Source organism: Mobula hypostoma, chromosome 9 (assembly GCF_963921235.1).
Source record: "Mobula hypostoma chromosome 9, sMobHyp1.1, whole genome shotgun sequence".
Classification (NCBI taxonomy): Eukaryota; Metazoa; Chordata; class Chondrichthyes; order Myliobatiformes; family Myliobatidae; genus Mobula; species Mobula hypostoma.
The window spans coordinates 142,748,577-142,764,124 of NC_086105.1; the positions used below are offsets into that span (position 1 = coordinate 142,748,577).

Sequence of the window (15,548 nt, forward strand, 5' to 3'; positions counted from 1 at the left end):
TAGTTCTGAATCAGCCCAATAGAAAAGAAAAAGACATCCCCCTCCCCCAACCCCAAGTAGAACCCCGAACTAAGCCAGAGAAGGCTGAAAAAAAAACACTAATACTAACTTTAACCCCATTTCTGCAGGGGGCAACTCCAAAAATATATGTTAAATAAGTGACCTCCCGAAGACTAATATATGTGAAAAATAAACAGTATTGTAAATTAGTCTACATAGTAAAAATTACTAAAATATATGAAATAAAAAAAACAGTATCAGTACATATAATTAGTTAATTATAAGCGAGTAAATAAAAAATCGCTTCCAAAGTAAGAAAAATGGATTATGGGAAGAAGAAGCATAAGAACATGGCGTCCCAAAAAAAAGGAGATTATAGAAAAAGAAAGACAAGTCGCCATTTTAATTATGCGAAAATCAAAAATAGGAAACATATAACTACAAATGACCGTCGGATCGGATCATTAGTAATAATGAAAAAGGATAAGTTAAAACAAAAGGTTAACTAAGGGAAAATGATGTTATTCACAGGAGATAAATATTCTATATAAGTTATAGAATAATCACTATAGTAATAAACAAAGAACAAAAATCTTAGACTTATAAAAAACCTTCATCGCACAGTAGTAGAAGGTTTATTTTGAAGAAAAACACCAGAGAGAAAAAAAATTGGTGCTGGAAGCACCAGACACAAATTAAGAGAGGGTGTCTGTATCAGATGGGAAGTTATCATCCAAAAAGCTTCGAGTGGCAGTTGTAGAATGGAAGACACGACGATTTCCATCGGGAAGAGAGATTCTGAGTCGTGCAGGGTACAGTCGTGCCGGTTTGAGATTTTTTTGATAGCATTGGAGAATTGGTTAGCAGACAGGAAGCAAAGAGTGGGAATAAACGGGACCTTTTCAGAATGGCAGGCGGTGACTAGTGGGGTACCGCAAGGCTCAGTGCTGGGACCCCAGTTGTTTACAATATATATTAATGACTTGGATGAGGGAATTAAATGCAGCATCTCCAAGTTTGCGGATGACACGAAGCTGGGTGGCAGTGTTAGCAGTGAGGAGGATGCTAAGAGGATGCAGGGTGACTTGGATAGGTTCGGTGAGTGGGCAAACTCATGGCAGATGCAATTTAATGTGGATAAATGTGAAGTTATCCATTTTGGTGGCAAAAATAGGAAAACAGATTATTATCTGAATGGTGGCCGATTAGGAAAAGGGGAGGTGCAACGAGACCTGGGTGTCATTATACACCAGTCATTGAAAGTGGGCATGTAGGTACAGCAGGCGGTGAAAAAGGCGAATGGTATGCTGGCATTTATAGCGAGAGGATTCGAGTACAGGAGCAGGGAGGTACTACTGCAGTTGTACAAGGCCTTGGTGAGACCACACCTGGAGTATTGTGTGCAGTTTTGGTCCCCTAATCTGAGGAAAGACATCTTTGCCATAGAGGGAGTACAAAGAAGGTTCACCAGATTGATTCCTGGGATGGCAGGTCTTTCGTATGAAGAAAGACTGGATGAACTGGGCTTGTACTCGTTGGAATTTAGAAGATTGAGGGGGGATCTGATTGAAACGTATATGATCCTGAAGGGATTGGACAGGCTAGATGCAGGAAGATTGTTCCCAATGTTGGGGAAGTCCAGAACGAGGGGTCACAGTTTGAGGATAGAGGGGAAGCCTTTTAGGACCGAGATTAGGAAAAACTTCTTCACACAGAGAGTGGTGAATCTGTGGAATTCTCTGCCACAGGAAACTGTTGAGGCCAGTTCATTGGCTATGTTTAAGAGGGAGTTAGATATGGCCCTTGTGGCTACAGGGGTCAGGGGATATGGAGGGAAGGCTGGGGCGGGGTTCTGAGTTGGATGATCAGCCATGATCATAATAAATGGCGGTGCAGGCTCGAAGGGCCGAATGGCCTACTCCTGCACCTATTTTCTATGTTTCTATGTTTCTATTCCGACATTAAAGGTTTAAAAGACAGTCGTTCCTTCATCACTTCAGGACTGTAGTCTTGAACTATCCTGAAGGAATGCTGACGATACTTGATCATTCCTTGTCGACGAGCGATCTGGAGAAGTTGTTCTTTAACATTAACATAATGGAAACGAAGAATAACTGGTCTGGGTTTGGAAACAGCCGCTGCCGACTTTACCCACGGTATACGATGGGCGCGGTCGAGTACTGGAGGATCGTTGGGAAAAACTGAACCGAACGAATCCTTTAAAAGTTGAGCAAAGAATATTACAGGATCTCCAACCTCAACGTCCTCGGGTAAGCCAATTAAACGTAAATTTTGTCTTCTCGATCGATTCTCAAGATCAATAACTTTGGATTTAAGTTGTTGGAGCTGTTTAGTAGTCGAAGCTAGATTCTTCTCTAAGATCTCAACTTTGGTATCCGTCTTCTGAGATTTAGTATCCAGTTCAGAAATTTTTGCATCGTGTTTTTGAACATCAGAATTCAGGGATTTCAAAGAATCCGTGATTGATTTTAAATCTTCATTGAGGCTTTGACGATGTTGTTCAAATTGAGCAGTTAAACTTTTAGATAATTTTATCCGATGCTGCTCAAACATTTCCTCCAAACACTTCATCATAACTTCGTAAGTTAATTCCGTTTGTTTAGAGTCACCTTTCTTCTTTCCTCCGTTCCCATCAGCGTCTTTCCCATCTTCGATTTTAGATCTCGTACTCATTTCTTTAAGCTCAAAAGATGCAGTTGACAAAAGGATATCAAATAATCAGTAAGTCAGAGAGATAAGGTAAGTCTTCTGGTGTATTTAAAGTTGATTAAATCAAGGAGATCATAGGTTAAAAAGGATAACGGGAATGGAGCGAAGCCAGAAAGACGACCTCACTCCATGAGCGCTCCCTGCAGAATCTATTCATTGCTAACCTGTTGCATTTATATCCTTACTATTAGAGTACTGTATTGTTTATTTCTTTAATAAAACTTAGTTCCAGTAATCCAGACTCCAACTGAGTGATCCATTTCTGCTGGATTGGCAACCCAGTTACGGGGTACGTAACACCAGAAACCCAGCTTTTCCCTTTCTGCTGCCAGTGGAAACATTTTCACCAGGATCAGTTGCTCAGCAACACTTGAAGGCCAGGAGTTGGACTTGATTGTTAGAACCTATTTGAGATGCATGCTATGGGGAGCATTTAATAGATAGTGGGAGCTTATCCCCAACACCTTTCTTGGCTATGAAACCTTACGGAATCAGCAGTGCATTGACCTCTGAAATTTCCGTCTCTGTCACTCACTTACCTGAAGTTTCACATTCAAGTTCAGTTTATTGTCATTTAACCAAACGAAATAACGTTCTTCTAGGCCAAGCTGCACAACTCAGTGCAGAAATCTCACACACATAGCACAAATTATATTTCCACGATTAAATTAGGAAATAATAAGGTACAGTTATGAGACAAGTTAAAAAGTATAATGCTGCTGGCGCTTCATGTGTGATGAGTCCTGGGTTGTGACGGGGTGTTCAGTGGTTTCAGATCCAGATAGATATTCTCCTAATGCCACTGTACCTCCTGCCTGATGGTCGAAGGTCACAGATTGCTGGATAAGTGAGAGGGATCAGTAGCAATGCCTGGGCCCCTGCAGACATATCACTCCTGATAAATATCTCTGATGAGTGCAAGAGAGACCCCGACCATCTTCTCAGTAGTTCTCGCAGCCCTCTGTAGGGAGTTGCAGTCAGACGCCTTGCAATTTCTGTAGCAGACAGTGATGGAGTTGGTCAGGGCCCCCTCGATGGTGCTTCTGTAAAGATTCACTAGAATAGAGGAGAAGCCTCACTGGCCTCAATCTCTTCAGGAAGTGGAGACGCTGATGTGGTGTTGAGGGACCAGGTTGGATTGTCAGTTATGTGCACTCCCAGAAACTTGGTGCTCCTAACTCTACAGAAGAGATGTTTATGTGCAGTGAGAAGTGGTCGGATTCCACCTCACTGAAGTCCACAATCCTTATTTTGGTCCTGTCCACGTTGAGACTCATGTTGTTGTGTCTGAAGGCAGCATACAATACCAGTCTCTCAGAGGTGCTCAGACCTCTACTGTCAGTCCTGAGTAACGCAGCTTCTTAAAGTATCACTGCTTAATCAAGCTTACTCCAATATATGAGTAGGTTCAACATACACTTATTCCAGGTGCTTACCATCTCTGGGTGAGAGAGGTCTCCCTCAGATACCATTTATATCTCTCAGCCTTAATGCAAAAGTTCAAAGTTCAAAGTCAATTTGGTATCGAAGGATGAACCCCCTTTATTCCTGGGTGTCTCAGGAAACAGCTCCTTATCCATTGCTGGCAATCTCCCAACTCAGTACCAAGAAACCCACCATTCTTCGGTTGTGTACGTTAGCGTGTACACCCTGCCAAATCCGTGAGATTGGGATGTCTCTCACACATGTGGCTCAGTTTGTGTGAATGTTGTGTGATTTCCTGCCCTGTTACAGCTTGTTTCCAGGAAATAACAGACTGCGTATCCCATATAATTAAAGGAAGTATATTTATGAAGATTAACTAAAGAGTTAGTAAAGCAAAGAAAAAAATACAAAAAGTGCCCATTATAATTAAACAGTCAAATATGCACAGGTGGGAGCTCAACTCTTCCAAAATTCATAGTCACAGATCCTCATCAGATTCCTGCACCTTGCTCTATTGAAAAATGCTCCCCACCGGATTGAATCCTACAATTGGTTCTCTCCAGCGTCTTCTGTCTTCACCTCCCGCCCAACAAAAAGCAAAGCTCACACCGGTGTCAGGCACAAAAAAAAAACCTGCTCCCCCAGCCTTCTCTCCTGATTGCATGGCTAACATTTCTAAGCACCCGTTATCTTTAACAATAACACTAACTCTGCTTCTACAGGAAGACCATTAGATGAATACCCTACAGCATTAGCAGTGAAACCTTTACCAGGGTGTTACACATGTTGTTCGTCCTTCATAGTCGAAGATGACCATGGCTTCAAAGTCAAATGGGAGATTGGTGGCTGTGGGTCTGGAGGTGACTGATGAGGCCAAGGGCCCTGAAGGCTCGCCCACATGTGGGACACAAGTGGGTGGGTGCTGTCGTGGCAGTGGATGCTGCTCGGGCCTTGCGCACAGCACGCCTTCGTTGCTCCTCGATGATGCGCCTGGCTTCAGCTGCACGGGCTCCTGTGGGGATCTTGCTGCGCCAAGCTGGACGGTGGAGGGCAAGCGTCTCCCACGTGTTGATGTCGACACCCAGGCCTTTGAGGGATGCTTTGAGGCAGTCTTTGTAACGTTTCTTCTGCCCCCTGACTGAGCACTTGCCCTGACACAGTTCTCCGTACAGCAGCTGCTTAGGCAATCGACTGTCTGGCATTCTGACCACATGTCCAGCCCACCTGGCTTGGACTTTCATCAGGAGGGTGTAGACGCTGCAGAACCCAGCTCGTTCCAGGATTTCCGTGACGGGGACTTTGTCCTGCTACCTGATGCGGAGGAGTCTGCGGAGACAGCTCAGGTGAAAGTGGTTGAGCTGTTTGGCGTATCTGCTGTAGACAGTCCAGGTCTCGCTGGCGTAAAGGAGGGTGGTAAGGACCACTGCACAATAGACCTTCAGCTTGGTGGTAAGGCTGAGTCCTCTCCGCTCCCAGACGTTCTCACGGAGTCTCCCAAAGGCGGCGCTGGCTTTGGCAATCCTGTTGTTGACCTCAGCGTCTATGTTCACTGTGCGAGAGAGTATGCTGCCCAGGTAGGTGAAGTTGTCGACTGCCTGGCGGTTCTGGCCCTTCACCGTGATGCGTGGCTCCTGGTATGGCTTTTCTGGGGCAGGCTGGTACATAACTTCGGTATTTTTGGTGCTGATAGCGAGTCCGAAGTTGTCGCAGGCTTGTGAGAAGCAGTCCATTTCACGCTGCATCTCCTGCTCTGTGCTGGCGTTGAGTGCGCAGTCATCAGCAAGCAAGAAGTCTCCGATGACAGTCTCTCGCACCTTTCTAACTGCCTGCAGGCGCCTAAGGTTGAACAACCTGCCGTCAGTCCTGTACCTGACGTGGATTCCTTCTTCGTAGTTACAGAAGGCATCTGTCAGCATGGCAGAGAATACCATACTGAACAGAGTCGGGGCAAGAACGCAGCCTTGTTTGACGCCATTTGTCACTGGGAAGGCCTCTGACTCGTCGCCGTCATCCAGAACTTTCACCATCATACCGTCATGTAACTGCCGGACGATTGTGATGAACTTGCTGGGGCAGCCAAAATTCTCCATGATCTTCCACAAGCCTTCTCTGCTGACCGTATCGAAAGCCTTGGTTAGATCGACAAAGGTCACGAAGAGGTCGCTGTGTTGCTCTTGGCATTTTTCCTGGAGTCGGCGCGCAGCAAAAATCATGTCCGCGGTCCCACGTTCAGCACGGAAGCCGCACTGGCTTTCTGGGAGCAGACCTTGCTCAAGATGTTGGAGAAGGCGGTTGAGCAGGACGCGGGCCAGAATCTTCCCCGCAATGGACAAGAGGGAGATGCCTCGGTGGTTGTCGCAAGACTGGTGGTTGCCTTTCCTCTTGTAGATGTGGACTATGCTGGCATCTTTCAGCTGTTGCGGGACCTGTCCCTTTTTCCACATGGACTGGAAGAGAACAGTCAGCTTTTGCATCGTGACAGGGCCTCCTGCTTTGTATACCTCAGCAGGGATTGCATCGGGTCCTGGTGCTTTGCCACAGGAGAGTTGCTTCACTGCCTTCCTGACTTCATCTACTGTGGGGAGGGTGTTGAGGTTCTTGTTGATCTCTACCTGGGGCAGGCGGGCAATGGCCTCGTCGTTGATGTCGGCAGGGCGGTTAAGGACGTCGTTAAGGTGCTCAGCCCACCGATCCAGAATCTGCTTCTTCTCTGTCAGCAGCTGCGTCTCATCTGCGTTGAGGAGAGGTGAGGAGCTGGAGGACTGGGGTCCGTATACAGCCTTAAGTGCATAGTAGAAGCGCTTTATGTCGTGGCTGTCTGCATAGCCCTGGATTTCATCGGCCTTCTTGCTGAACCAGCTGTCCTGCATCTCGTGAAGTTTTTTCTACACCTTTCTTCTTGCGTTGGTAAAGGCATCTTTCTTGGCTAGCAACGTGGGGTCATTTTGATGCGCTCTGTAATGCACATCTGCTGCAATTAACTACCTTGAGATTCATTTTTTTGCACACATTACAGGAAAAAAGAAATATAACAGAATTTTATGGAAAAAATTATACACAGTGAAAGTCTGACAAACAAGAAGAAAAACACTGCAAATGAAGATAATACAGAAAACATTAGTTGTAAAGAATCCTTGAAAGTGAGTCTGTAGGTTGTAGAATCAGTTCTGAACAGTGGTGATTGAAGTTATTCACGCCAGTTCAGGAGTTTGGTGACTGAAGGGTATTAACTGCTCCTGCACTGTGTAGTGTGGGACCTGTGGCTTCTGAACATCCTGCCTGATGGTGGTAGAGAGAGGAGAGTATGGCCTGGATGATGGGGGCCTTTGACGATGGATGCTACTTTCTTCTGCTAGCATTCCATGTAGATCCGGTCAACAGTGAGGAGGGCTTTATCATCAGATGTCCAAATATGTGTATGCACGGGTGAAACATTGCAGGCACATAGCATCACAAGATTTTCACCATCATCATATCTTGTTTAGAAGCCTCATGTGCGCTACCTTGTGAAAGGCCTTATGAAAATCCTAGTAAACATCATTGACTGACTCTCCTTTGTCTATCCTGCTTGTTGTTTCCTCAATGGATTCCAAAAGATTTGTCAGGCAAGATTTCCTCTGAAGGAAACCATGTTGACTTTGGCCATTTCTAATATCATGGGCCTCCATGTACCGCAAAACATCATCCTTCATAATGGACTCAAGCACCTTCCCAATCACTGAGGTCAGGCTAACTGGTCTACAATTTCCTGTCTTTACCTCCCTCCCTTCTGAAAGAGTGGAGTGAGATTTCCAGAGATAGAACATTCACCACAAAAATGTTCATGATAAAAAATGATACAAGTGCGACACAATTAGAACAAAAAACAAAGTCCATTTTATTGCAAGTTGCCCTCCGCTGACCCATGCTTGATGCTTCCAAAAATTTGAATATGTCAGTTTTATGTGTTATATAAAATTACACCCAGGAATTTTAAGTACTTAGACACAAACAATCCATTTGCATTTTCAAAGAAAAATTGCTGGCAATCAGTCACTCATTTCACCTCACATACCTTTGGAAGGAAATATCCTTTGAAGTTCAAGTCCTCTGTTATTGAGTGCGGATGTTCAATGGCACAATGTTAGCAAATCTCTGGATTTCGTGGATCACTGCATTGGTGTATGGCAAATTTTTCCGATCTTCAGTTCTGCGGAACCGCTCTGAACCAATAACGGTGTTGATTTCATCGTGGACTTTTTCTGGAACACAAGAAAATAGTGAATACACTCAGCAGCAGGGTTAGAACACAGAGTCTCACATGAGGGAAAACAGTCATCAATCAGATACTTCTTACCCTGAATCTGTGGATATTTCATCATCAGTAGCATAGCCCAACGAAGGGTGGTCGAAGTTGTCTCCATTCCAGCAGCAAACAGGTCGGCTACTGTGAATATGAGGTTGTTTTCATGGAAGTATGTATTTGGGTTACCTGATTCCTGTAAAGGATGATACGATCATAAGATACATGTGCAGAATTAGGCCATTTGACACAAAGTTTTCTCCACCATTCCATCGTGATGAATTAACAGTGTCAACCCCATTCTGCTACTTTCTCTCTATAACCTTTGACACTTTCCTTAATCAAGAAGCTATTAACCTATACTTCAAATATACTAAATGACGTGGCAACCACAACTAACTGTGGTAAAGAATTCCACAAATTCACCACCCTCTGGTTAAATAACTTACTCTTCATCACTGTTATTTGTGTTCTGAAGCTGTGCCCTCCGGTCCTAGACCCCCCACCCCACCCCCAATGTAGGAACTACAGGAATCATCCTCTTTACAACCACACTCTCAATATTCACACTTCCAAATATTCAACAGATTTCAAAGAGATCCCTTCATTCTTCCCAAAAGTACAGGCCTGGCACCATCAAACGCTCCTCATGTGTGAACCCTTTCATTCCCAGAATAATTCTTGTAAATGTCTTCTGGAGCGTTCTTCAATTCCAGAGCATCCTTTCTTGGATAATAGAATAAAACTGCTCACAATGCTCCAAGAGCAGTCTCAGCAATGCCTTATAAAACCTCAGCATTATATTCTTGCACTTATACCTTAGCCCTCAAGAAGTGAATGCTAACATTGCATTGGCCTTCCTTACTACCAGCTCAACCTGCAAGTTAACATTTGAGGAATCCTGTACAAGGACTCCCAAGTTACTTTGCACCTCTGATTTCTGAATTTTCTCCCCATTTAGAAAAGAGTTTATGCTTTTATTTCTTCTAACAAAGTACATGACCATACATTTTCCTACACTGTATTCCATCTGCCACTTCTTTGCCCATTCTCCTAATATGCCCAAGTCCTTCTGAAGGTTCCCTGCTTCATCAGCACTACATGTCCCTCCACATATCTTCATATTGTATGCATATTTGGCCATAAAGCCATCAATTCCGTCATCCAGATCATTGATGTATAATGTGAAATAAGTGTTCCCAACACCATCCCCCATGGAACTCCATGAGTCACCAGCAGCCAAAGAGAAAACACCCTTTTTATTCCCACTCTTTGCCTCCCGTCGTTTATCCATGCTCGTATCAATCATTTAATACCATGGGATCTTATCTTTTTAAGCAGTCTTACTTTTAGTAATGGACTCCGGCACCTTACCAACCTCTGTACTCAGGCTAACTGGCCTATAATTTCTTGTCTTTTGCCTCTCACCCTTCTTAAATATTGGAGTGATTTTTGCAATTTTTCAGTCTGCCAGAACCATTTCAGAATCTAGTGACTTTTGAAATATCACTAGTAATGCCTCCATAAGCTCCTCAGCTAGCTCTTCCTGAACCTTGAGATGCTATCCATCAGATCCAGGTGACTTATCTACCTTCAGATCTTTCACCTTCCCAAGAGCCTTCTCTTTATTAAAGCTCACTTCTACCCCCTGACACTTTCCATGCTGCTGGTGTCTTTGACTTCCATGTCAGCCATGATTACCTCATCCTCCCTTTAGAATACAGGAGCTTAGAGACAGGAGTTTGAAACCCACCATAGTCCCGAGGAATTAAATTCAAAATATTTCATTAACTCTGGAATTTTATAAAAAGTGTAACATGCAAACTATGACCGTACCTGCTGCTGTTTCAACATGAACACATCAATAAAGCTCCTTGGATCATTTGCATCCAGTGTCTGGTAGTTCTTGGTTATGAAGTCTTCGATAAACCGCCAAACCAATCTTTCCTTTTTTTGCATTTTCTTGTGTGAACCGGGTAGAAATCCCAATATGGGAAGAGCATTATAAAGCTGTAAATAAAAACATTGCTATCAGTAGTATTGTTCTGAAATAGAGGGAAATGCTGATGGATACTTACAACTTCTCGCTGTCCCTGGCTCTAGTTGCAGCATGCTTCAAAGCAGCCACTGTCATACTAATCCCTGGGGCATCAGTGGCAACATGTCCTAATGACCACAGACCAGGGGCACTCACTCCCATAGTTGCCAAGTGCTTGGGAAGATTGGTCATGCCCCACATCAAGGATATCATGCCGGCTACCTTGAACTAGCACCAGTTTGTCTACAAGGTCAATAGGTCAACTAAAGATGCCAATTTGATCACCCTTCAGACTGTGTTGGAACACTAAGATCACAAAGACACCTACATCAGGATGGTTTTGGTTAATTACAACTCAGCCTTTAACAAAACACTACCGAACAAGCGTTGTCAAGCTCCACAATGTAGGTCTTTGCATATCAATCTGTATCTAGATCCTGAACTTCTTCACTAATCTTTCTCAGATGGTGATATTGGGCAAGTACACATCAACACCCCTCCCCCAACCCTGAATACCAGTGCCCCACAGAGGTGTGCACTGAATCCCCTTCTCCACTCTCTCTTCACCTATCCCTGCACTCCCGCTCATGCTACAAAGTCAATCACCAAATTTGTAGATGACACGACTGTGATTGGCCTAATCACAAGCAATACCAAACAGAGAGGAGGTGCTGAAACTCTGTCTGATTGGTGCAGGAACGACAACCGATCACTCAACATCAAGAAAACAAAAAATGATAATTGACTTCAGGAGGGCAAGAGGTCCTTGTCAAACAAGCCCTGTTATTCATAAATGGTGAGCTAGTGGAAAGGGATTCCAGCTTCAGGTTTTTGTCGATGAACATCACTGAGAAGCTCTCTTGGTCCGTCAACACAACTATGATAATAGGGAAGGCACGGTGATTAGTGAGGAAGACTACCATGGCTTGCAGGGGAATCTGGACCAAATGGAAAAAAATCCAATGAGAAACGACAGAGGCGCGAGGTGTTGCACTTCGGTTGGACCAACCAGGGTAGGCCTTGCATGGTGAATGGTAGGGCACTGAGGAACATGGTAGGCTGTTTAAATGGCTCGGCATGGACTAGATGGGCCAAAGGGCCTGTTGCTGATCCTGTACTTTTCTATGAATCTATCATAGTGACTATACTACCTGAGGTGCTTCTGGAGAGCTAATCTGCTCCAAACATTGCTGGCCAACTTTTGTCAAAGTGCGATAGAGAGCATACTGACATACGGAATTGCAGTGTTGTACTCAAGCTGCAGTAAAACTGATCACACACCACTCCAACAAGTGATTAGTGTAGCTCAGCACATCACTGGGACTCAACTACTGGACTTGGAGACAATCTACAACTCTAAATGCCAACGGCATGCTCATAACCTTATTAAAGACCCAACCCATCCTGAACACTCTCAGATCAATCTCCTGCCAGCTGTTAGGAGATACAGAAACTCTTAGGCAAAACAGTAAGACTGAAAAACAGCTTCTTCCCCGGGGGTTTCTACAGCTGAATAATGCTCTACCCCAGCTTAACAATGGCATTTGACTGTTATGGACTATCAAAGTCACTTGTTGTGTGTAAATATGGGATTTCTTAACAAATTAAGCCATATCACATTCATTGTAAATATTTGTTTTGCATGGGCTGGTGTAGCACCGTAATCTCGTTGTTTTGAGCAATGGCAATGAAGTTCCATTCTATGTTAAGTCAAGTCAAGTCAAGTGAAGTTGCTTTTATTGTCATCTCAATCATAACTGCTCGTACACTGGTTCCCAACCACTGGGTGGCGCACCGGTACCAGGCGGCAAAGATATGCTACTGGGCGGTGAGGAAACAATATGATTTGGCGATATGAAACAATATGAGTCAGCTGCACCTTTCCTCATCCCTTGTCACGCCCATTGTTGAACTTAAACCCCCCCCCCCGCTGTCGGCAGGTCCACAAGAATATTGTCAAAGTTAAACGGGCCCGCGGTGCAAAAAAGTTTGGGGAGCCCTAACAAAACAACGTTCCTCCAGAACCATGGTGCTACATGAAACAACACAAAACTAAATTAGACTTTAGACCTACACGGGACTACATAAAGTGTACAGAACAGTGCAAGATAGCACGTTAATTAATAAACAAGACTATAGGTATAGGAAAGGTCAAATTACAATATAATAATAAATGATATAAATGTAAATGTAAACAATGTTTTAGCAGCAATTGAGAAAGAAATGAGCAAATATTGCAAAGGGAGTGGAGTGGTGTTCAGTTTTGTGTGTGTGTGTGTGTGTGTGTGTTGTGTGTGAGATTAGACTCGGAATTGAGGAGTCTAATGGCTTGCGGGTATAAACTGTTACACAGTCTGGTTGTGAGAACCAGTTCAACATCAAAACAAGCAATTCATAATCAATACCAAAAACCTGCATGGATTTGAGAAATGGCAAAAAAGCATTAAAAATGTTAAATTAGGTGTGCTAGAAAAATCATCGCAGGCACTACCCACTCAGCAAAATAATGTTTTCCAAAAACTCCCTTCAGCAAAGTGCTATAAGGCTAGTAAAACAAAAATGTCATGCCATCTGAAACATTTCTTCACCCAGGTACTTAATCTGATCAGCTGTAAAAGTTACTGTAGACCACCTCGACCTTCCTCTATCTATTACCCCCATCACTGCACTGCCCCTTAAACACCTTAAATCACTTTTTATAATGCTGTTTAAATTGTAAATACAGGCTGGTGTTTATGCATTTATGAACATTTTATCTCATATTTTTACTTTAACTTTATTCTTTACATATTTTTTTATTCTTTATTTTGTTAAATGTTGCTGCTCTTTTAGTTGCATGTCGCACCAACACACCACAGCAAATTCCTAATACATGCAAATGTACAGTACTGTGCGAAATCCTTAGGAAAATATCTATAGCTAGTGGGCTAAGACTTTTGCACAGTACTGTATATTATGTCTTTCCAGTTTTCAAATAACACTTAATATTACTGAACTAAAACGAAACTAAGTGCTCTTATTTCTGATTCCCAGTCACTTTCCTACTTTAACCAACATACAGTACTGCGCAAAAGTCTTAGGCACTGTAGCTACATACTTGAGCGTCGGACTTTGGCACACTACTGTGTATGGCAAATAAAGTTGATCCTTGACTTTAATTACAGTTGTTGACAGGTGTTTATTACCACAGTTGTTCTGGTCAGGAACGTATGTCTGAAAGGACAGATCCACAGAGTCCAAAGGCCATGTCTGACCACTGTGTGGAATCACTGGATGGTACACAATGGCGGTTTACTGATAGATCAATGGAGAACATTTCTCTGTCACAAACTCACTAGTCGACTGTATAAGTAGCTTTGTTCATGAATTGAAGGGCAGGTATTTGCAAATCCCAAAAATAGCTGCTGGGACTTTTTGCAAATAAACTACAATTGAAATAGACTCAGTAGCCACTTTATTGGGCAGCTCCCGTCCCTAATAGAGCGTATGCTCATGGTCTTCTGCTGCTGCAGTACTTCCAATTCAAAGTCCGATGTGGTGTGTGTTCAGAGATGCTCTTCTGCACACCACTGTTGCAATGTGTGGTTGTTTGAGTTACTGTCGCCTTCCTGTCAACTTGGACCGGTCTGCCAATCCTCCTCTGACTTCTCTCATGAACAAGGCATTCTTACCCACAGAACCGCTGTCACTAGATGCTTCTTTTTTATTTTTTGCATCATTTTCTGTAAACTCTGGAAACTGTTTTGTGTGAAGATCCCAAAAAATCAGCCGTTTCTGAGAAACTTAACACCCCATATGGCAGAAACAATCATTGCACGATCAAGCTAACATTTCCACCATTCTGATATTTGGTCTGAACACCAGCTGAATCCTTTCATCTTGTCTGCATGCCTTTATGCATTGAGTTGCTGCCACATGACTGGGTGATCAGATATTTCCATTAATGAGCAGATATACAGGTAATGGCACTGAATGTGTATTTGCACTTCTGGTGAACAATGAGATTTTAGCCAGAGGATGGTGAATTTGTGGAATTTAGTACCACCAGCAGCTGTGGAGGCCAGGCCGTTGGGTGTATTTAAGGCAGAGCTTAATAGGTTCTTGATTGACGATGGCATCAAAGGTCATGGGGAGAAGACTGGGGAGTGAGGCTGAAGAGGGGAAAAAGGATCAGCTGTGATTGAATGGCAGAGCAGACTTGATGGGTCAAATGGCCTAATTCTGCTCCTATGCCTTATGGTCTTATGGTCTTACTTACCTGAACCATTGGAGAACCAGCAAGCTCATTACTTTCATTTATTGTCTTTACTAAAATGATGAATGTTTGGTCATCATAATCAAATCTATCACCAAAAACTATGGAACAGATGATACTGGCCACAGCAGCATTTAACTGAATGGTTGGGTTAAATTCTTGGCCTGCAGAAACACAGATCATTCACAAGTTACTGATAATGCTGAATACCATTTGACTCTTTATTAAGTATCCTGAATAGTCTTTCAGTTTCCTCTTTTAATTTAGCACATTTCTGGTGATTTTCACTTATTGATTTCTATATGTTATGTACAGTGCCAATAAAAATTATTCATCCCCCCCTTGGAAGTTTTCATGTTTTATTGTTTTACAACATTGAATCACAGTGGAATTAATTTAGCTTTTTTGACACTGATCAACACAAAACACTCTTTTATGTCAAAGTGAAAACAGATCTTTACAAAGTGGCCTAAATTAATTACAAATAGGAAAAAGAAAATAATTAATTACATAAGTATCCCCCCCCCTTTTAATGTGACTGACCAAGTCATCACTGGTGCAGCCAAATGGTTTTAGAAGTCACATAATTAGTTAAATGGAGATCTATGTTTGGAGACCTGTGTGCAGTCAAGGTGTTGCAATTGATTGCAGCAAAAATACACTTGTGCCTGTAAGATCCAACTGATGATGAGTCAGTGAAGAAGAAGAAGAAAGCCCTTAACTCCGATTGGAGTCATTGGGAAGCAGTCATGATCGCGTTTTTTTTTAAGCAGGCTTTCCTATTTTGACGAGGCTGAGTTGCTAGCTCGATGCTCCAC

The 15,548-nt window shown here is 43.2% G+C and overlaps 1 pseudogene; it reads right to left on the bottom strand.

Annotated features, from left to right (window-relative positions):
* The window catches only part of LOC134352126 (cytochrome P450 2K1-like), a 38,640-nt pseudogene that overhangs the window by 8,217 nt on the left and 14,875 nt on the right, over positions 1–15,548 (bottom strand).